Genomic DNA, 24,152 nt, shown 5'->3' on the forward strand with positions numbered 1-24,152 from the left:
CTTTTGTTTGATGTTGCTAAACAAAGAGAAAGCGGGGAAGGGAAGTATATATTCTGTAAAGTGATTCTATGAGGAATATGCAACAACCATATTATGAATCATAAAGACATGTATTTGAATTCTTATTTTGGTTGTATTAGAGATTTATATAGTTTCACTTTCTGTTCCAATATTGCTCCTGTGAGATTTGGGAGAAATCTATACACGAAATGCAGAGAAGATCCTCCTAAGAGACACATCACCATGGGGACAACCTGCCCAAAATGGCATGCCGAGTGTTCATTTCTTTTTTGAGTTATCTGCCAGATAGCTGAATGAGTGAGAACAGTAATCGTCTATGCAGAAATGTTTTCTGAGCGTCTGAGTTCAGAGTCCTACCTCTGCTGGCTCTGAACACCTTCAAATGACAACATTATATACTGGAGCAAGTGTAGAATTGGAGCCAGGAAACCTGAATTTGAGTCCTAGTTCCAGCACCAACCATGAAATATTGGGCAGGGCTATTTCTCCACATGTAAACCATCGGTAAGTATATCCACCTGCCGGTTTAGGACCAGTGAGCGCACCAGAAACACTTACGGGAGCTATGTAAGCCGTAAAGCACTTTTGAAGACAACAGCAGGAAATGACCTCTAAAGTGGGCATTCTCAGCCCATGAATGTGACTTTTTATTCTAGCAGTCTCAGCTGCAAGTATCTCCTCTGGGTAGAACACTGTAACCCAAACCCAGATAAACTCAGTTGTTTGTTCTGGGATGACTGATCTTTCCCTGTCCATTCCATTTTTGACCTTTTCACTGCCCAGCTTCTTGAGACTTTTGTAGATTCTGCTGTGGGACTACTATCAATAATAAAGACATGAATGATAACATCTAACATTCATTAAACACTTAATATGCACCATAGTGCCTAAAATGCTTTGCCTGCATTTTCATACTTAATCCTCACAATAATCTAATGAGATTAAGCTATTATTTTACTGTCATCATCATTCCTATGTAATGTCACAGAGAAGTTCAGGGACTTACCTAAATGAAGTAAGAAAAATCAGAATTATGGGCGGTGGCTCACACCTGTAATCCCAGCACTTGGGGAGGCCGAGGGCAATGGATCACCCAAACTCAGTAGTTCAAGACCGGCCTGGCCAACAGGACGAAACCCCCATCTCTACAAAAATACGAAAATTAGCCAGACATGGTGGCGCGTGCCTGTAATCTCAGCTACTTAGGAGGCTAAGACAGGAATGGCTGGAACCTGGTAGGCAGAGGTTGCAGTGGGCCCAGATTGCACCACTGCCCTCCAGCCTAGGTGACAGAGTGAGACTCCATATCAGAAAAATAATAAATAAATAAATCAGAATTATGATGGCTTTCTCTAGTAAAATATTTGATGAGAGAGGAAATTGAAAGATGAAATTTCAAGTATAGTGGGTGGGTTTCAATTCCCTCTGATGATGTGGTTTCCTCCCTTGCCCTCCATTTGCTTCCATTCACACACTCTGGAGAAGAGGTGTTTACGGTTGTTGGTGCCTCAAGACCTCAACCTTCTTCTGGTGCCTTGGGCAAAATCTTTTATTCATAGGTTTAAATACATACCCCACTAATTCCTTTCCAACTTGGTTTGTTCTGTACTTACCTTTTTTCTTTGTTCCTGAGATCTAATAATCAAGCAAGCTATAACTTTTCCTTCCCACCTGGTATCCTGCCTAACAGGTCTAGGCATTGAGGTGGAAAGCAAAAGAAAGCTCTCTGATTTGTGACTTTCAGGGTGTCAGAGTATGAATTGTTACTGCAGACAGGTATCTGGACTGTGAAGGGGGAGATGTTTTACTTATTCTAGTCACCATGACCCCTGTACGTCTGTAAGCAAATCTAATTAGAGACTCAACCATAAACAGTAATATATACACAAACATATATATGTGTATGTGTCTGTATATGTATATACGCACACAGTAATACGCATCCATACATATATGTATATACAAACACAAATGTGTGTATACCATATATATGACACTCATAGAAAAAAATTTTTTTTTTTTTTTTTTGAGATGGAGTCTCGCACTGTCACCCAGGCTGGAGTGCAGCGGCGCGATATCGGCTCACTGCAACCTCTGCCTCCTGGGTTCAAGCGATTCTTGTGCCTCAGCTTCCCAAGTAGCTGGGATTATAGGCCCATGCCATCACGCCTGGCCAATTTTTGTATTTTTAGTAGAGATGAGGTTTCACCATGCTTACCAGGCTGGTGTTGAACTCGTGACCTCAGGTGATCTGCCCACCTCGGCCTCCCAAAGTGCTGGGATTACAGGCATGAGCCACCGCACCCAGCTGAAAATTTAAAAGTGTCGTATTGTCTGAAAACAAAACAAAACAAAAGCAAGAATTACTGATGATAATACCACCTAGAAATAAATGTCTTCCTATTTTTTATATAGTCTTCAAATGTTATATATTTCACATGGTTGAGAATATGTTTATAAAAATCATTCCTTTACCTTTTCCCACTTTGTATTACAAAAGAAACACCTCTCCGATGTTTAAAAAAATACTCAATGTAAGAGATGCGGGTTATAAATACACTTCTGTGCATGTAAATAACATTTAGAGAGCCTAGATGAAGGTGAGATAAAAAGGGCTTCATGGCAGCTAGTGAGGGCTAATTACTGGTCTCCTATGAAGAAAGGATAAGCTGTTTGGGTTTAGTAGGAGTTTTAGATGTGGAGTAAATTATATGTTTTTTCAATTTCCGAAAATTGCTGCTCAGGCTCCATAGAGCATGAGGGGAAATTTCATGTGATGATGGAGTCAGGGCAGTGGCAAAGGAAGCACTTTCCATAGTCTTAATAAAATAAGACTATGGAAATAGTAATAAAACAAGCCAAAGAGGAGCCTCTGGGAAAGGCCAAACCATGCCCTTGGCACAAAATACATCTGACGACTGATCATCTCAAGTTGACATCCCCATGTAACATTTAAATGGGGTGTAAGGGGTGATTCACAACCTTTTATACTCTGGACTTCCCATTGGAGTCCTTCAGTGAGGTTAGGTAAAAGAAACTGCTTTTAAAACGAGCTATTCATTAATGCTGTAATTTGTAAAACGTATTATGCCACACTTCAGACATACATAATGTGTGAAAGTTATATAACAAGCACCTTTGTACACACTACTTAGCTTAAGAAATAAACCTTATTAATATAGGCCAGATATACATGAGTACCTACTATGTGCTGTTTTAGGTACTGGGGATACAGCAGTGAACAAAAGAGGCAAAAATTTCTGCCCTCAAGGATTGTACATTCTAGGGAAAGTTGAAGTCTGTGTACACAGTTGCCAGAAAAAAAAAAATACTAAAAAAGTGTTCATTGTTTATCTAAAATTCAGTTTAATGGTGTTCTACTTTTGTGCGCAGCCCTACCTGTGTACCCCTTCCGGATTGCACCCCCTGCCCTTCCTTACCATCAGCCCATCAATATCAGTCATTCCTCATAGTGTTCTCTCTTTTTCACCAGATCCTCCATCCTACTTCTCTTGATCAGTACAGTATTGTTTTCTTTAATTTAAAACATTTTAGGCCAGATGGCATGGCTCATACCTGTAATCCCAACATTTTGGAAGGCCGAGGAGGGAGGATTGCTTGGGGCCAGGAGTTCGAGATCGGTGTGGGCAACATAGCAAGAGTCTAGCTCTACCAAAAAGAAAAAAAAAATTTTTTAATTAGCCAGGCATAGTGGCATGCACCTGTAGTCCCAGCTACTCAGGAGGCTGAGGTGGGAGGATTACTTGAGCCCAGGAGTTTGAGGCTGCAGTGAGTTATGATGGTACCACTGCACTCCAGCCTGGGTGACAGAGCCAGACCCTACCTCTAAAGCAAAAAACAAAAAACATGTTATTATGGTACTGCTAACAGTACTCTAATGTCTTTTGTTAAGGAGATAAGAGCATCATAAATTGCTCTTGACTGTTCTCTCATAGCCAACTAGGAAGTAAATGGTGATCGTTGGTTAGGAAAATAGCCGTATCTCTTTGGCGTGTGGGGATGAGGCAGTCTGCTTTTTCCCCAAGTTTTTGAATCATGTTGTAAATTGGATGCACTGATTGATACCTCTCTAAACACTAATTAATGTTGTGAAACTTTAATTAGAGCTTAGATATGCTTTAGAAGCCAAATAACAAGTGGCTTATTTGTGAAAGAAAGATAATAGCTATCCTACCTTCTTCACAAGGTGGTTGTGCGGGGAAAAAATAAAACAATAGCTGTAAAAACACTTTTTAAAACATAAAGTGCTGGTCAGATATCAGGGGATAGCACCATTCCCCTTGTTCGCTTGTCCCTGTCACGAGCTGCTAATCAGGAAACACCCCAGGTACCCTCCTGTCAGGCCCTGCTGGACGCCATGATATTGGGGCCAGAGTTGTAGTAACATCCTCATTAAACCCAGTTAAGTGACATAATGGATGAGCACTGGGAGGTGACTTTTTATGCCTGCTCTCATTGTCTTTATTTTTGCTACTAGTTGCCTTCCCCAATTTATTATAGCTTTTGCCTCATGCTATTTCTTTTTTTACAGCCTGGAAATATATTTTTTCAGACAGATACATATTTATTTATTAAAGATGCTTATTGAATTGCATTAAAATGTTATTTAGGCTGGACACAGTGGCTCATGCCTGTAATCCCAGCACTTTGGGAGGCCGAAGCAGGTAGGTCACCTGAGGTCAGGAGCTCAAGACCAGCCTGGCCAACATGGTGAAAATCCGTCTCTACTAAAAATATAAAAACTAGCCAGGTGTGGTAGTGGGCGCCTGTAATTCCAGCTACTCGGAAGGCTGAGGCAGGAGAATTGCTTGAACCCAGGAGACGGAGGTTGCAGTGACCTGACATGGTACCACTGCACTCCAGCCTGTGTGACAGAGTGAGACTCCATCTCAAAAAAAAAAAAAGTTATTTAAATTAATGATAACATAAAATTTGATAGGAAACCAGAAGAGAAGAATTACTCAAAATTCCACACTAGGTCTATTTTTAGTATTTCTTTTTCAACCTTTTCAGGCTAACAAATGCAGTTTTAATAAGCTTTTATAGATTTGGATATCAACTCTTGACTTTAACATTCTTTGCATTTTTCCAAGTCTTCCTGGAAAACAATTTTCAAATTATTATTTTCGGTGACTGTATAATATTCCTTATGGTGTTTCTAGCAGTTGAATTATTCTTTTTTTGTTTGGATGTTTGGACTGCTTCCAGATTTTCCCTATGGTAACTGATGTTGCAGAGAACATCTTGCCTGGTCTTTTTTCTCCTCCTTTTTTTATTATTTCCCAACAATTTCAAAGAAGCAGGATGACTGAGTTAAAGGGCACAGTGTTTTCATGGCTTTAGTAACTGTTGTGGGGCTTGAATCTTGTTATTTTGATCATTTATTTGGCTCCAGCTTTTGTCTCTATGCTGATCTCAAATGAGTACAAAGGCCACTGATAAGACCGGGTCAATCAGACAGAGCCAGACTCATGGCAGGGTAGGCAGAATGCTGCAGTGCGGTGCACCCCACTCTCACTTGTGTAAATATTTTTCTGGGCAGGAGCGTTTCTCAAACAGAACTCTGAGCCCACTGCAGTGAACCTGACAGCAGGAATTATGTGCTGTTTGTCAAGTATAAGACTAGTTTGCACTGACTGGTCTGGCTGGAACCAACCTGGTGTTTTCTGAGACCATCTGTAAGGAAAGACACAGCACAGCAGAGGCGGTGTACCCATAGTGGTGAGTCTTAGACCTGTCATCTGTGTTAGCATTACCCCGAAGGCAGAGGGTTCACTCATTAGAAACTGTGGCTGCTTTAATTCATGGGTACCCTCCGTGACTTTTCAGGGTCTCCTAGTTGAATGAATTTGCAGAAGGATTAAAATGTGTGTTCTTATTTGTGCTTTGTATTCTCCCATAAGTAGTGTGTTGGATACTATTAGAGTAGCTGAGAGGGTAAAACATAAACACATAGGTAGGAGCCTACCATAAGCTTGTAGGTAAGAACTAAAAGGGCGTCTTTTCATTTCAGTTGTCCAGGCTTCCTTCCATACTCTCAGATGACAAAACACAACTTGCTGAGCTCACACAGCTAATGACTAAGCCAGAAATTAGACATGTAGAACGTTTTTCCTTTGTTCAAGATTCTTTATTATGTTGACATTTAAAATCAGAAGTGTGATATCTGTGAAGTTCTGATTAAACAGATGAAGGGAAAAGTACATATTTCAGAAAACTGCATAAAACCCTAAAGTATAGTGGTTGAAAATAAAACGTCCTCCCTGACAGGGATTACGTTGGTAAGTTATTTTTTTTCTTAGTGTGGACTATTTCAAATTAATAAACATATTCTAATTCCTTTATTTATTGCATCATACAGCTTCATCCTAGTATTAGTGTGTTTAATAATTGCATTTAATTAGATTAGGCATTTCAACTTCCAGTGAAACTGCAGTTATTAGTCTTTTGAAGGCTAATTTCACACTGAAGTTTATAGATGAAATAATTTTCTTATAGTGGTGGTGTTTGAGAAGATAATGTAACTACTTCTTAGATTTCAATTTCATAACTGTTAAAATCCTGGGAGCACCTACAAATAGGGGACACCTTGGGTTTCGAAGTCTTGCTTGTCTGGTTAATCAGAACCCCAGAATTCCCCCACTCCCCGGAGAGGTTTGGAAAAGCCCCTCGCTCATCAGAGCTTGCTTGTTTTATAAATTCTTAAGGCTATGTTTTAACCTGTAGCCAGCTTCACCTTATAAGCTTTCTTGCTCCAAGCCTTGAGCCAATCATAATGGCTTAAGCATCAGATTTCAGACAGGCGATTAGCTCTCAAGCTAAGCCAAGGAAGGATGATTTATCTTCCAGTGAGTACCAGCCTATTTGAGTGTAGGAAGGAGAAAATCTGTGCTCCTGCTCCTGGGTACTGAGCAAAGAAACCCTTTGGTTGGGGATTTTTGTCCAGTACCAACTTTATAGGTGCCAAAAAGGGAAAAAAAAAAAAAAAAACCACACACATACAAAATAAATACCCAACAGGGAGATTCGCTGTGTTAAGGACTCGAGCTGTTGCTATTATTCTAAGAGACTGGGTAGCCAGTCAAAGGATTAAAACAGCCCTTCCTACAAGGATTTGAAAACTCTGTGCTCTGCTCTTCCTCAGCAGACTTCCCATTGTGAGTATTGGCATTTATTTCTGATTATGCACTTCCCCTCTTTCTTGAATGACTTGGGTGGGCTCGCTGAACCCATCAAAGGTATAGCTCATTTGCTTCCTTTTCCAGGGTTTGCCTTCTTCCTGTGTCTGGGATAATTTCAGTTCATCTCCTTTGTGCAGTTTCTGAGAAAGGTTTGTATGGGCTTGGAGGAAAACGATCGTGACTAAAGCTCACAGCCACTGCTTTGGCTCCTTTTCTATGAAAGGTGGTTTGATTTGATCTGGCATGAAAAATATTATCATAATTCTCAAAGTCACAGAAACGATAAGTTCTTGCTCTTTCCTGGCAAAAAAAATTTTAATTGCATTGGATAGACTTCTCTAATAAAACCTTTTAGAAGGCGCATCCAGGAAATCAGATTTTATAAAATTCATTCAAACAGTTATAGAAATTCTAAGTTCAAAAAACCAAAAGCAGACTATTTTCTTTTTCCTTCCTTGGCTTCTCTGTTGGATATTTTTGGAGTGAGCCTTAACTGAGTTACTCATTTCCACATGCTTTAGGAAAAGTATGCTCATGTTTTACAGGCTAAGCCTGGTTCTGCTTTTGGGCTGCTGTTCATTATGAATCCTGAAAACACAAGTTTTTGAAATGCAGCCCATTTGTACGTATAGCATTAGTCATCTCAGCTGGTAGGTCTATATGATGAGTTATCTCACCACTTAAAAATAAGTATGCTGCTATTTTGAGATTTAAAATATATATATAGTGACCAGATTTCTTGTCCTAATTAAAGCAAGCCATGGCTGAAACTCAGATTAAATAATATTCTATAAAAATGAGAAGGCCGTTCTAATCAACAGATAGAAAAACAGAACTACAGACATAAGGGAGAGCTGTGCTAAGGGACAAATTGTTGGATTTGTGGGATTTGTTCTTATCCTGAAAGTTAAATCTTTGTACTCTTACCTTGTTTATGGCCAGATTTGCCTGATCCCTGATTTCCCTCCCAACTGGATCAAAGGTTGTGGAATTGGAATTTCACCATACAAACCTTTACTTAAAGGAGGTAGTACTAGAGTAACCATTTATGGAAACAGTTTGCTACTAATAGTTACTAGTACCGACTTTATTTTATTTCCTTTTTCATGATTTTATTCCATTGGAAAAGTTTTCCCTTAGGGATCTTTTTATACTTTGGACATGATCTCTGTTAGAATCAAAAGATAGCTGTGTGACTTTCTGAATTTAGTCTCACAATATTTGGTTTAGTTGATAAATCCCATCCATCCACTTTGCAAATAATTTTGTGAAAACATTGATTCAGCTTGTCCTGCCCAGTTTTCCCATCCCTGCCCAATTTACTGAGTGCCTTTTCCATTTGCATCAACTGTCCATTAGGCCAAGGCGACTGAAGTATTTCTGTACAGCAGGTACATTTAAGAGTCTCCAGGAGGAAAGGGGGAAGAATATTCCCAACTAAAAACATAAAAGAGAGAGATGGGGTATTTCCAGTAACTTATATGCCCAGTGCTTAATATCTTAAAAACCCTACTCGCGTGCATCAGCTCTTACTTTTTCCTAACTAAAACCAGAAAAAAGTTCTCTCTTCCTCTGTTCTCAGTATCCCCCTCATGTAAGTCCGTATACCCAACACAGTGCAGCTGATTTATTTATTTTTCCCTCAGCGTTTTTAGGTGGATTGAGTGGGATGCTTTATTCAACTCAGGGACGCACTGTGAATATGTTTTTTGGGGCAACCCGTTTGGCATGTTCCCCCTCAGCTGTGCGACAAAGACTGGTTTGTCTTCTTGTGACCTGGCAGAGGAGGCAGAAGTACCTGCTGAGCTTATGCAGCATGTAACCCAACCGGTGTCCCACCTCTTCAAGTGGTGAATCAGCCTGATGATACACTGATTTTTAGAACACACTAGGGTGGAGACCTGGAAGTCTGTACACTGGTCGGGAAGGAGGGATGATTTGCATGTCAAACCATTTCAACAGTGCAGCTTACAGGAAGAAAAAAATTAATTGCAAAACACTGATGCCCTTTGCCACCGGATTTTTCCATTAACACCACAGTTTACACGCTTCCAAATCTGTCCCAGGGACAGCCGTTTGGCAGTGTGAGGGGAAATAGCGGCATCGCATCATAAGAGCAATGATTCTTACCTATGAGCCTATCTGGTAAGGGATCCCAGTGGGCCCGAGCATCACACACGTGCTGGAGCTGCATGTTCTCTGAGGAACATGCTAGATGTTACTTGGGTGCTAGAAAACAGCAGCTGGAATTCACAACACCTCAGGACACTGATTGTAAATGAAGAAACCTGAGACAGAACATCTTCCAGAAAGGTAAAGGGAGCTTAGGGCTGGGGGCTTTTCCTCTGGGGTATTATCCTTTGGCATATTGTCCCTGGACACTTTGATGATGAGACTTTGCAAATACTGCTGAATTTAAATTGGGGTTGTGTTTGGGGACCACTGGAAGGAATGATATGTAACTCCATAGAAATACTTCATTTCAGTGAGTTCATTCATTCAGTCACTCACTCTTAAATGACCATACAGGTTTATTTGGCAGAAGGGTGGCCATTTTCCTTCTTTGGGTAATGGACCAGCCCCGAGGCTGTGAGCATTGGTCCTTCTTTGCCTTTTTCTCCCCGCTTTGTGGTTTTATATATATAAGGATGGCTGGCAAGATTAAGGATCATTGAGCTTTGTATTCTTCTGTTACTTTTCTGTCTCCCCAAACATTCTCACTTTCACAAACTTTAATCTCTAACTATTAGTTCCTTCTCTTAACTCTGAACTTTTGTTTTGGGCCTTATTTTGGCTGAAATCATGGTCTGTTTCTGTTTCTTCCATTCTTGTGTGTATAAAAATCACAGTAGGCCTTTCCAGAGGTCCGTGACAACAGGTACTCAGAGACCAGCTGTATCCAAAGAGTTGCATAAGAAATAGGGGCGTCTGCTCCCTTCCAGCGCTGTTTCCCAGTCCTACCCTGCCCTGTTCCCCAGTTAGTGGCTTTGTTCTCTTAACATGAACATCTTTCCCATACCTATTAATATAAGCCCTTCTTATCCTTCAAGTCCTGCAACCTCTCTTACCTCTCCCACCTCTCCCAACAAGCATTCTCAGATACTCCCAGTGGGAGTTCCTCTCTTCCTCTTCTTTATTCCTATTCTGTTATTATTCTATTATTGTTTCTATTAAATTGTTGCCATCAGTTGCTTTTAATTAAGAGTTATGGTTGTGTGCCTCACTAATCTTATAAACTTGAGTGTTTTAAGAGGCAAGAATCATGTCATCTTCTTTGTATGCCCAACAATGCCTTGCTTAGTGGTCCTTGCAGAGTCAGCAGACTCAGTGTTCAACCAGCAAATATTTGCAGAGCACCTACTTTGTGCTGGCATGATGCTGGGCATATATACAGGTCAAAAATCAGGCCGAGCACCTGCATAAGAATTTGTGGGCCTGAGCCCTGCCAGTTGCCAATCTGATGTGCTATACACTTTGCAATTTTCTTGCTGCTTTTTCCCCTAAGTTCCCAGTTGGTCGCTCTGTGAATCCATGTGTGACGCTTCACCTGGGTATGTTTCCTGGGTGAACAGATGGCTTTCACCATGTCACACACACACTCTTGCGTTCTGCCTCCTCTTGTGAAAGTTGTAGTTATCTGCTTTCTCTCCATCACTTGCTCTAAGGCAGGCTTAAGCTGGTATTGCCACTGGTGAGGTGGCTCAGGCCTATAGTCCCAGCACTTTGGGAGGCCAAGGCAGGCAGATCACTTGAAGTCAGGAGTTTGAGATCAGCCTGGCCAACAGGGTGAAATCCCATCTCTACTAAAAATACAAAAATTAGCTGGGTGTGGTGGCAGGCGCCTGTAATCCCAGCTACTTGGGAAGCTGAGGCAGGAGAATAGCTTGAACCTAAGAGGCGGAGGTTGCAGTGTGCCGAGATCTGCACTCCAGCCTGGACGACGGAGCAAGACTCTGTCTCAAAAAAACAAAAAAAAAAAAAAGAGAGAAACATGGCATTGTCTATTAAATGCCCTGGGTTCCAGAGAGAGGTGACCAGGTACACTGTGGCTGTCCAAGGGGGAGATTATTGTCAGGGGCCATTGGGAACATTCCTTCTAGCTGCCATGGCCTTTCTTTGCCTGTTGCGGCTTGTTAACAACACAGCCAGAGAGGGAGGAGGTAGGACTCCAGTTGGTTCCTTTTGTCTCAGGCTTATTCTCTGGTGCAGCTTGATGGGCTGGTTGCAACTGTAAGTAAGAACCTGAGCTGGTAGCCCCTGGAACTATGGCTGGCTGGCCTGCTTTCCTTCTTTCCCACTGTTTTCTTGGGAATGTCTCTACAGACCTCACCTCACCTCTTTTAGGTGTGAGGAGATAAATAGTCCTTATTATCCCTTATTTACAGCCTTTATAGAGTCTTTGTAGTAATCTAAGTTAAAGTCTTAATTCTCTTATATAGTTCTGTGTCCCCCAATTCATTTGATTTTGGTTTTCTTAATGCTGATTTCAAATCTTGGATGAAAATATATTATGAGACCGTCTCTTATTTAGATGTGATAAAGGTAATAACCATGGGGCAATCCAGACTGTAAAGAAAGTCTAAGATGTAGAAAGTCGGTGCGACACTAGTTTTAAGCCTTCACATATATTTGGGGAAATGCATTTGTTGAATAAAGGATAAGAAGACACAAGACTTTTTATTTGTCTTGGCTTTTAAGATAGGACCATCAGATAGCATCCTCTTCCTAGTCACTCTCCTGTCAAGAATCAGACCCCTCTGCCAGGGCACACCCTCCTCATGTGGAAGACAGGGTGGCCTCTCCTTGGAAAATCTCCCCTCACATTAAATCTTCTGAGCAGATCCTGCTAATCCAGGCATGTAAAGGAGGAGTCCTTTTCCAAGACCCAACGTGGTGCACACCTCGCAAGAGGAGGAATGGAAAAGCAGGCGCCTTTGCTGGACTTTCCTTTTAATCCCCTAAATCCTGTCACACCCTAAGGCTATGAAAAAGGTGGATGGAGAAGAGCCTTGGTGCTGTGGAAAGGGCCATACCCACTTTCTCCCTCATTATAGCTCAGACAGTGTAGGTCTCACACCCATCCCAAGCATCTAAGGAGGGGTGGGTTAAAGTAGCACAATACAGTATTTGAACTCTTTAGGGGTTTGGGGAAGTCCAGTATAACAGAAATAACCCAGGCCCTCAGAGTGGGATAGCAGCGCATCCTCCTTTCAGTCTGTCTCTAAGGCAAATACTCATAGGTAGAGTTTTTACAAGGTAAGCTTACCTGAGACAGAAAGGGTGGGAGGAATGTGAGATTGTTTTGATTGTTGTCCTTGGGTGGTGGTGGTGGTGGTGGTGTTTACATGAGCTACAAGAGGCTGTGCATGGTGGCTCATGCCTGTAATCCCAGCACTTTGGGAGGCCAAGCTGGGTAGATCACCTGAGGTCAGGGGTTTGAGACCAGGCTGCCAACATGGTGAAACCCCATCTCTTCTAAAGATACAAAAAAAAGAAAATTTAGCTGTGTGTGGTGGCGGGCACCTGTAATCCCAGCTGTTTGAGAGACTGAGGCAGGAGAATTGGTTGAACTCGGGAGGCAGAGGTTGCAGTGAGCCAAGATCCCGCCATTGCACTCTAGCCTGGGTGATGGAGCACGACTCTGTCTCAAAAAAAAAAAAAAAAAAAAAAAACTATAAGAGAGAATGTCCCTAGTTTGTGGCTTTTCAGTACCAAAGTAGTATGAATTCAACAGTAGAGTAGGCAGTAGCAGTAGAATAGTAGCATGCTTACGCATGACATACACTTCACCTGTGAAAGACCGAAATAATCATACCTTGCTGTAGGCTTGTGAGGATTAAATGAGTTCGTGTATGTAAAAGGCACCTGGAGCAGTGGAGTCCAGAAGAATTGTGCACAGCGGGTGGTGGGGAAAGACAGGGACAGGGAACATTGGGGAAGAAAGGTAAATTCAGTGGATGTCAGGAAATAGGCATCTTGACCTGTCCACAGTATAATTCAGGCCACCACAAACTACTTAATTTAACTTTGTTCTTATCTCTAGACAAAGGGAGCAGGCCCTCTGGGGGAAAAGTCTTGCAGCAGTAATCCTGTTAAACATAAGAACTGAAGGTTCAGGTCTCAAAGTTCTGAAGTCACCATCCCAGGGATAAAGACTGTACTGGTATACTCTCAGCCAGCTTGTATCACAGAAGGCTTTTGTCTCCATTAGGTTCCTTTGCTCACTGGGCGTCACCTTTTCTGGCTACTCTCTGCCTGTCAGAGGCCAAGCCTTGAGTACATCTTCATCTTCCCACATCTTATTTGGCTTCTTTCTTTGTACGTATATTGAGAGAGTGAAGGCAGATAGGTGTGTCTTTCTCTCTTCAGCGGGAACCTTTGTGACTGATGGTTTCCAGGCAGAAGGGGTTCATATTTTTAATTGTTTCCCTTCCCAGCCCTTGTCATCATCTGATAAAGGACTAGACATTTATTTGCATACAATGACTTTTTCTGCTGGACCTCACCTTCACAGAAGCACACAGGCAAACACCCACAGGGTCAGATACAAGCTTCTTTAGCAAAATAATTGCTTCGACTGCTTTATATAATCTATACTCTTACCAGAACACAATATTTATGAATAAAAGTGTAGCAGAATTTTTTTTTTTTGCAGGATCAAGAAACACTACATTCAGTACTTTACTCGTTTAACTTTTAAGAACAAGTCTTTTGATATTTTTTAAATTACGTGTATGTGTATTTTTTTTTTTTTTTAAATAGAGACAAGGTCTCACTATTTTGCTTAGGCTGGTCTCAAACTCCTGAGCTCAAGTGATCCTCCTGCCTTGGCCTCCCAAAGTGCTAGGATTGCAGACATAAGCCACTGCACCCAGCCCGTATTAATTCTTGGTTTGGAATATAATAATGTAACTAAGGAGTAATACCAGAACACTCTGTCACCCAGGCTGGAGTGCAGTAGCACGATCATAGCGCACTGCAGTCTCAGCCTCCCAGGCTCAAGTAATCCTGCCAGTCTCAGCGCCCAAGAAACTGAGACTACACAGGCAAGTCGCCATACCTGGCTAATTTTTTTTTTTTTTCTTTTTTTTTTTTTTGGTAGAGGCAGGGTCTCACTGTGTCACCCAGGCTGGTCTCAACTCCTGGGCTCAAGTAATCCTCCTTCCTCAGCTTCCCCAAGAATTGGGATTATACACATGAGCCACCACACCCCCCCAGAAAAGGGTTCTTTTAAATGCCTTCTTCACCTGTGTCTAAGTACATTGAGTAAATGTGGCACTAGTTGAACAAGATTTACTGAATTTTATCACATGGCAGGCAAGCAAAGCCAGTTCTAAACAATAAAACAGAGATTAACAAAGATGAGGGATGACTCTAAATAGCCTGTTTTGTAAAATTCAAAACAGGGGACAGCTGTGTAGAGAGAGGCACCATTTTATGAGAATCTACTAGACCTGCCTAGTTTGGCTCATCTTGGTGCCTGCACATGCCCTGCCTTATTCCATTTACTTTCCTTCTGTCTATTCTCTTACTGGTGACCACAGTTACTGATGGGAGACCTTAAAGGTGATTATCTTTGAGACACACATTTTCCTGTGTGAAGATACAAAGATTAAACTCTATAAGACCATGGCACTTATTTGGGCTTGGTTTATACCAGATAAACCAACAGATTAAAAAATAACAACCAAGCTTCAAGTGACAGAAATTTTGAAATAGCAGATCCAAATAATTTCATATTACTTTTCACAAGACCTCCATTAGTAAGAGATTTGGGTTACATTATTTCTTCCTTTTTTTTGACTTAAAAATTAAACTTTATTGAGCTGTTTTACATACCATAGATAATTCACCCATTTTAAGTGTATGGTTTGATAAGTTTTAGTAAATGTGGACAGTTGTATATCCACAATCCAGTTTTAGAACATACCCATAACTCTAAAAATTCTCTTGAGCTTTATTTTATCATTTACTTTTGACAAAAATGTTTTCTTCTGCTTTTGAAAAAAAAAAATTCTGGGCCATGTGTGTTGGTTCATGCCTATAATCCCAGCACTTTGGGAAACCAAAGCCGGAGGACTTCTTGAGCTCAGGCATTCGAGCCCAACCTGGGCAACATAGTAAGACCCCATCGCTACAAAAAATACAGAAATTAGCAGGGCATGGTGTCATATGCCTGGAGGCTGAGGTGGGAGGATCACATGAGCCCAGGAGGTTGAGGCTGCAGTGAGCTGTGATTGCACTGCTGCACTCCAGCCCTCCAGCCTAAGTGACAGAGTGATACACTATCCCAAAAAAACCTTTTTTTCTTTTTTTTTTTTTTTTTTTTGAGGTGATGAGTTTAAATCATTAGGGGAACATACCATTCTTACTAACTTTTTGAAACAAAAACAAAGGTTGCTGAAGATGTTAGCAATGCAGTGTTTAAGTGTATGAAGGTACAGAGCAAGGGAAAGAGGCTTGGGCCTATGATTTACAAATGTTAATTGTTTTTAGCCTTCTAATTATATGTTGAAACCAAAAAGGAAGCACTTGCCTCCACTCCAGCCTCGGTTCAGCATAAAACTAAATCATTTCCTTCACAAGCCAGCTGCTGTGCTATAGCTTAAATTATAACAGAGAGCCTTTCTCTGCAGTGGAGGGTTGGGAAAAGAGGGAGTAAGTCAGCACAAACAATAAGGAAACATTTGCTGCCTTTCTGATTTCTTCCTAGAATTAACAGGCTTACAGCTGCATTTCTAGGTCAGCATTTCATATGTCTAAAGAGTATGAGGATAGTGTGAAAAATCAGAAGGGAGATGAGAGAAGTCTTTGTCTCTCTTTTAAAATCTTGCTAGCAGTTTTGTTAGTTGGTAATTTTTGCTGTCTCACTGACGCCGAGAGTCCTGGAATTAAACCCCGTGGCCAGCAGGCTGTTAGTTCGTCAGGAAATTCCAAATGGGTATAAATAAATTCTCTGCAACAGCTCCTGGGCTCTATGCCTGCTAATGTGTGGAGTCCCTTTAATGCTGAGGGAAGTTTGCCTGAGACCTGGCTTCCTGCTCGCTGAAAATCACAGTTATTTTGTTTCTGGGTGGGTAAGTAAGAATGCCCACAAAAGAAAGAGAGGAGGAGAGCATGATGTTTGAGTGGGGGTTGGTGAAATATAAACTCGAGCTCTGTGTGTTGTGAAAGAGATTTGCTTTTACTTCAAGCCAGAAAGAATAACCCAGTACTTGATTTTTGGTCCAGTGAAAATTTCAGCTTTACCTATGGCTTTAACATAAAGATGTCATTGTTGCAGGAGTGAATGGTTGTACATATATATATGCTAAGATTTGAGTTTTTAAGTTTAAGGTTTAGTTAATTCAAGAATTTCCTTTTTTGTTGCTAAGTCCATCTTTGGGTATTTGTTTTCAGCTCTGTTTTTCTAATAGGGAGTTGCTCAATATTCGTTAAAGCTGGCTTCTTTTTCTCTTATAAACACTATAAAACAAAATAAGGACAGGGATTCATACAAATAATAGTTTTCCACTGCCACCCCACCTCCCCCTGGCCAAAAAAACTGTAATGTTTTGTTAGAAAAGCCTGTTTTATCCCTCAGTGAGCCGGTGCTCCTTTCTGCTTTTCACAGAGTTACTCTCTGAACTGGCACATTTCCTTTTTACGCTTAGAACAGCATGTTACTTTTGAAGAAAGTTTGGAAAATAAGTCCAAGCTCATTCTCTTCTGTGCATGCATGATCGATTTGGGCTGTATTTCAGCAATAACTTTTAAAATTAGACAGTGGACATTAGAGAGCAGCATAGTTGGGGTTGCACTGAGGTACCCATGGCATTTTGGCTCTTTTGAGACAGATTTGGGGTGAAGAGTTGCTGCCTCTTGTAGTCGGCACTGAACACTGGAGAAGAGGGCCACTGTATGAACCACAAGGTCCCTGTTACCATCACATGCCTCCCTAGCACAATGTGCCCTTTATTAAGACAGGCTGTTCCAATAATGAGAATGTAACCCTTTCCACTGTCTTCTCCTCACTCTTACGTGCGGCCTGGCTTCTAGCCTCTAAAATCATGCCCAGAGTAGAACTGGCAATACCCAGGAGGGACACTGCACTGGGGATCGTTAGGTCATGCTAGTTAGGATGCAGCTGGAAAGGTGCCACTGAGTGGGATGTGCAGAGGGGAAGACTGCAGGCTCTGTCTGCCTGAGCTCATCTGGTCTGACACCTGCTGTGATTCATTTTTCTTCACTTGGTTACATAGCATGCCATGTTAAGAAATTTTGTATCAAGTATAGTCAACAGTTATTCATAGCCTGGAAGCAGCTTTGGAAATCAGAGTCCCACTGACCCCCTGGTTTTAAGGGTATGAATCACATCACTACATTGTATGATTCCAGGGCTCTCCTGCCCATTGCTCATCCATGAACTAGGAAGTGATCATAGTTCCTGTTCTTGTTTTATGAAAAGAAAAGTATACCTTCCCCCAGCCTAGGCAGGCCATTCAGGATGACTACCATGGAGGTGCTCTAGGTGGTTTAAAGCACCGTCTCTGCATGGTGTGTTAGAGAGCACTGTGCCCTGAGGACTTCAGGAGAGCTGCAGAATGAGTGTGCAGAATAATCAGCACTCACCTTTGTCCTCATGTTGTGAGATGGAGATATTTTAACCTGGCCATAATATACTCTAAAAGTTAGGGGGTGTTTGTCTGCTTTTGCTTTTATTTCCTTCCTGTGCTGGACTAGGACTCCCCCTTACCTAGTACATACCTCTCTGCCCAAGCAGTGCACGCACACACTCACACATCCCCTACAGGGCCCTACTGGCATCTCCCTCATCCACTCTTAAGAAGAAGAAACCAAAGTAAAACTCAAGATTTTAGCAGACTTACTTGATCTTGAACAAGTATCACAAATACCTTAAACCCTGACTTCATGGAGGTGGGGGCAGAGTATTATAGAGGAGGAAGAGTTCTGGATCCTCTCTGGGGGGCCAGGGTTGTGTGCTTCTCCAGACAACAAAGGGTGATCCGGTACCACTAGTAGTGACAATAGAACCCACACATTATTCTAAGTGACAACACACTGATGCAGGTACTATTATTTTCTCAAACAATTGGAATATAATCTAATTTGCTGACAGCTACAAAGCAGCAGAGCCAGGATTCAAACCCAGGCAGTCTGGTCCCAGAGTGCCTGCTTTAAATCACTACATGTCTTCCTCTCTTCCTCTGTTATACTTACTCATCAGTAGATGCCTAGATGTGGGGCTTTTCACTTCAACAGATACTAAGAGGGCCATGTACCAAGCGCCAAGTACTGAGGAATACAAACATAAATACTGCTTGAGGGCCGGGTGTGGTGTCTCACGCCTGTAATCCCAGCACTTTGGGAAGTCGAGGCGGGTGGATCACGAGGTCAGGAGATCGAGACCATCCTGGCTAACATGATGAAACCCCGTCTCTACTAAAAATACCAAAAATTAGCCAGGCGTGGTGGCGGGCGCCTGTAGTCCCAGCTACTCAGGAGACTGAGGCAGGAGAGTGGTGTGAACCCGTGAGGCGGAGCTTGCAGTGAGCCGAGATCGCGCCACTGCACTCCAGCCTGGGCGAGAGAGCAAGACTCCGTCTCAAAAAAAAAGTTTGACTTCTGCCTCCCCTAGACACTTAGAGTCTGGTAGAAACACAGGCATGTGCCTGCTAACAGTTCGGCATATATAGGCAAAGTGACTTAGGAAAAAAGAGGGAAGAAGGGGACCAGTTCTTCCCAGGACAGAGCAGTTGAGGGTAAGTAGGGCTTTACAAAAATGAGACATCTGGGTTGGGCCCTTTAAAAAGGATGATGCAGCTGATTTTGACAGATGGGAGAGAATGGGGAATGGTAGAGGTATAGAATGAGCTGGGTAGAGGGGATAGAATGAGCAAAGATAGATAAGCTTGAAAGTTTCCCAGTATGTTGAGGTTTGGGCTGGGGAGGAACCTGGGAGGTGCTGGATTGGGGTTAAATTGTTGACATTTTATGCCACAGAAAAGAGCTTTTAGGCTTTATTCTTTAAAATGGAGCTCCTGGCACATCAATTTGCAAGGATAGTAATTGAGAAGTTGTAGACGTTTCCAGAAATACCTGAAACAAATGTAAAATTTCTCAAATAATATCTAATACAGGAAAGCAAAGCCATCTGCCCCTGAAAACAGGCTGCATATTTGCATTATGAGCAATAGCAGAGTCTGGTCTGTGCTCCCTGGTGACAGGCTGACTGCACTCATGCACCCTAAGGACATTGATGCGCAAACGAAGAAAGACATAAATAATATTTATTTTTAAATAATTTTAATCATACAGAAAATTTGTTAAAAGAGCTCTCATGGCTCCCTCACCCAGATTCAGATTTCCCAGTGGTTAACATTTTACCGTATTTGTTCCGTGTGTGTGTGTGTGTGTGTGTGTGTGTAGAAATGCAGTTGTCATGTCTTTTTAGTCTCCTTCCATCTGAAAAGTTGTCATTTTTACCTTTTTTTCATGGCCTTGATGGTTTTAAAAAGAGAGGCCTGACGTTCTATAGAATGTGTTTCAAGCAGGGTCCAGGCCATGTCTTCTCGGCAGGACAGCGCAAAAGTGACGCTCTGCTCTTCCCCGTGCAAATACATGATGTCAACTTTGATCACCTGGTCGAGGTGGTTATTTGTCAGCTTTCTCATCAAAGAGTCACCTTTTTTTTTAAAACGATTGATGTTATTTTCTGGTGAGATATTCTGAGACCACACCAGTGTCCTAGTCTTTGGTAGGAAATCTCTATCCACTAACCTTAGCTAGTAATTCCTACCTGAATCAGCCACTGTTCTAATAATTAGTCCATGGTGATGTTCTGTTTACATAATTCCTTGTATGTATTAGTTGGTATTCCAACGTATTTATTATAGCATAGTGGACTCACAAGTAGATACTTAGTTTATTCAATGGATTGTAACTTGTTACTATCATTAATTATATTAATGCTCAAATTATCCTAGATTTGGCTAGTGGGGGTTCAAAAGAGTTTGAATCAAATAGACCCTTGACACTGGCATTAAATAGCCAATCTGATGTCTTACGACGATTGAGAATAATAACTGGTAGGCAGAGGGTGTTATCTGAATTCTAGATATGTATTTATCTCTGACAGTATGGGTCACCTGCAACAAGATCTGTGGTAGGCAGTAACACTCGGGACACTAGAGGCAAGCCAACCTGAAATTCAGCTTGTCGGAGACCATCTGGTGGGTAGAAGTTTTGCATTTTCAGAGTATATTGCTTAAGTTCCCCAGGCCCTATCATCTGCCTTTAGCTTTCCCTATTGGCCAATTCAGGCCCTGGTCAGGTGTGGGTGGAGAGGTACACAAAGCTGGAAACAGCGTGCTGCCCGCCTTTCTCTCCTGCCTCCAGAGACACTTGCTGACTGCCAGGGTCTGTGTTGTCTTAGCCTCACGGGCATTTTCAGTCCTTGCTCTTCCCATCCTAGAGTTTCAAACACAGAGCGAGTCTGTGTTCTGCATCTCAACATGCTAAATCAGAACCTGGATTCCCTAAAATGTTGTCTCCTCTTTCTTCCTGCCCTCACTCATGCCATATCCGTCCTTCCCAGGTTAGATTTCTCATACTTTAATAACCTTCAGAAAAGGAATCCCATCACTTTTCTCTGCGGTGAGTCATCCACTGGTTTAAAGAAATTTTTTTTTTTTTTAGTAGCAGAATGAGGTAACAGCCCTAGAAGACAAGCCTAGAGACCTGATCCTGGTCTCCAGAGTAGCTGGAATTTGTTGGGCCTTCTCAGTTTCCTCCTAAGTATTAGGGGCAGACAGAGTTAAGGCTACAGGCTAGCTAGCCCAAATGCAGACAGTGTCAAAGTTCTAGTGGCTGAATACCACCAGAACTTATCTTACTATTACCACTTATTTTCTAATTGGGTAGATAAAATTCACATGGTGCAAAGGAATTTGTTCTACCTAGACAAAAATTCATGGGGACTTGAATAATCCATGGAAACCCTAATGGAGGATACTGAGGAGAATTTTAATCTCCAGCATCTAGGCAGAGCAATCTTATTAAAATGCAAATCTGATCATTTCACTCCCTTGTTTAAAACCATTCAATAGCTTACCAATGCATCTGTGATGCAAAAACTTGATCCCCAGGGTGCTGTTGGGCTAGGACTCTGTCTGTCCCCTTTCTGCCTCACTGCAGTCTTTGCAAAGTCCCCTTCCCAGTTCTTAAAAGTGGCAGGTTTTGCATATGCTCTTTCCTCTGCCTAGAATTTCTCCCATCCCTCCACACATCCCCAGCACACTGCCCGGTGGATTCCTTAGCTACCACTCCCTTGAAGAACCCTCCCTACCTGTAGCCTAGGCGGGGTCCCTGCTCTGTTCCAGCATAACGCCTGTATTTTACTTTCACAACACTTAGTACGGTTGTTATGTGATCACTTGTCTGTCTCCTCCTATGCTTCATAAGTTCTACCCAGACAGGCTCTGTGTCTGTTTTGCTTAGCACCTAGCAGTGTTTGGCCTATTGCAGGCACTTAATAAATATTTGCTGAATGAAAGAATACGTCCATCTTTCAGTGTAACAACTGCATCTTCCTTAGATCAGCATTCTCTTTACGGAGTGTGGGAACAGGTAAACATGGAAGATGGAGCTGGTATGGAGAGGGGTAGTGATGAGAGACAGTGGAAGATATAGGAGTAGTGTGCAAGTTAATGTCTGTTAAAAAAAAAGTCAAGATAAGAGTATCCATGAGAGGAAATCCAAAGACTGGGGGGGAGAAGCCAAAAGGAGTTAGAAAGAGGAGTACAGGAAGCAACACCACATTTTAACTTAATCATATAAACAAACCAAGCCTCTAAAATTGCAGTTATGCTACATATGTGTCAACTGACCTGATATTTCTTATGAACTTCTGGCAAATACTTTTGCTTTCTTTAATGTTACAATTGTATTTGCATGAAGTGTTTAGGTAGCTATTTAAAACAGCTATACTAGCCTGGGCAACATAGTGGGACCCCATCTCTATAAAAAATTTAAAAATTAGCCAAGTTTGATGACACACATCTGTAGTCCTAGCTACTAGAGAGGCTGAGGCAGGAGGATCACTTGAGCTGGGGAGTTCAAGGCTGCAGTGAGCTGTGACTGTGCCACTACACTCCACCCTGGGTGACAGAGCGAGACCCTGTCTCTAAAAGAATGAATGAAAACATACTTACCTACCTACCTACCTACCTATAACCTGAAGAGGTATTGGTGAAATTACAATAGGCAGTATAAACTCTGTGAGGAGAAGGATTTCAGGCTTCTTAGAAAAAGCCTAGCACTTGGCAGGTGCCCATCATTTGAATGACTGAATGAGTGGGTTTTATCTGGGAGGGAAAAGAGCAGGCTTAAAAAGAACTCTTTGGTAAATGCAAGAGCAAAAGAAAATCTCATTTGCTATACATTCTTTTAAGCCAGAAGGAGGAACACTCATATTGCTACCCTTTTTATTGCGTGTTCTCTAACAAATGGTGTTCCTCACACAAATTTGATATGGGAAGCGAAGCTGCTGGGTCTCAAAGAGCTTAATGCGAACAGTATCATCAGGAGATGCCGCCTGCTAAACCCGTTCAGAAGGACGCTGTTGTACTTCCCTGTCTTCTTAGAACACTTTCCACTCTTGGAAAAGTTGATGTGCTAACTTAATTACTTTCATACTCTGAGTAATTAGCTTCATGAGAATTTGCCTCTCTTCCTGAGTTCATCCTACTTTGCTTTCCTGCTGACATGGAATCTTTTTGACTGCTTTGAACAGCAGGATGCTTACACTCTGGGGCTTTTAAATGTGGAAATCTGTGATAATTATGTACTTCTCTAGGACTGACTCAGCTCTTCAGGCAAAATCTTCATGCTTCATCTGAGAGGGGACAATAACATTAATGGGAATTAGCAAAGTTCTTCAGTTTCAACAGTCAGGTGTGGTATCTGGCGAAGAAAAACACAAATAGTGTGTGAAAGTTGTGGCACAAGAGTGTAATTATTTTTCACAGCACCATCAGTCAGTAATTGGGCCTAGAGTGTGCAGCAGTGAAATCAGAACAAAGAAGTCAGTGTGTCCTAATTAATAGATAAAGTAATAATATCAAAGTCTCTTCCGTTATAAAGTCCACAGGACACATTATTTCACCCCAGTGCTTTTTGCTCATGTTAAAGAATGGCTCATTGTGGTAGAGTATGTAGAAAAGTATTGAATGCTTTTTTTACTCAAAAGTGGCATTTTTGTCACTCTGTCACCTGAGCATAGTGTTATTGGCCCCAATAGGAAATGAAAAACTTGAAGACTACAGTTTTTTTGTTTTTTTGTTTTTTTTTTTCCAAGACGGAGTTTCGCTCTTGCCCAGGCTGGAGTGCAATAGCACGATATTGGCTCACCGCAACCTTTGCCTCCCAGGTTCAAGCAATTTTCCTGCCTCAGCCTCCCAAGTACCTAGGATTACAGGCATGCACCACCATGCCCGGCTAATTTTGTATTTTTGGTAGAGATGGAGTTTCTCCGTGTTGGTCAGCCTGCTCTTGAACTCTCCACCTCAGGTGATCCACCTGCCTCTGCCTCGTAAAGTGCTGGGATTACAGGCGTGAGCCACCACGCCAGCAGAAGACTACAGATTATACAGCCAAAATTTCAGTTGCTATCTGTGAATTTTTCTTCTTCTCACTGTCTCCAGCACAGGCTGTCTCAGCCTCAGCGCTACTGACATTATGGGCTAGATAATTCTTTGTTGGGGGAGGGAGGGCCTGTCTTGTGCATGGCAGAATGTGTGCAGCAGCTCTGGCCTCTACACACTAGATTCCAGTAGCACCCCAAGCAGTGACAAGGATAAATATCTTCAGGCATTGCCAAATGTCTCTTCCTGGGGCAAAATCACCTCCACGCCTCGTTTGGTTGGTTTA

General features: G+C 41.9%; 1 protein-coding gene across 14 annotated transcripts in view; it reads left to right on the top strand.

Moving 5' to 3' along the window:
- Positions 1-24,152, top strand: part of KANK1 (KN motif and ankyrin repeat domains 1) — a 246,536-nt gene that overhangs the window by 178,416 nt on the left and 43,968 nt on the right. For 2 of the 14 annotated variants that reach the window (XM_007969407.3, XM_037998469.2), the window contains exon 1: positions 16,193-16,300. The exons of 9 other annotated variants lie outside the window; for them this stretch is intronic. The gene's annotated coding sequence lies outside the window, so the exon portion shown is untranslated. Of the gene's footprint in view, positions 1-185; positions 526-7,178; positions 7,200-9,379; positions 9,537-16,192; positions 16,301-24,152 lie in introns of those variants that run through there. 3 more of the 14 variants (XM_073021541.1, XM_007969409.3, XM_073021542.1) reach the window with 3 other exon arrangements.

The sequence above is a fragment of the Chlorocebus sabaeus genome, chromosome 12 (assembly GCF_047675955.1).
Source record: "Chlorocebus sabaeus isolate Y175 chromosome 12, mChlSab1.0.hap1, whole genome shotgun sequence".
In the NCBI taxonomy this organism is placed as follows: Eukaryota; Metazoa; Chordata; class Mammalia; order Primates; family Cercopithecidae; genus Chlorocebus; species Chlorocebus sabaeus.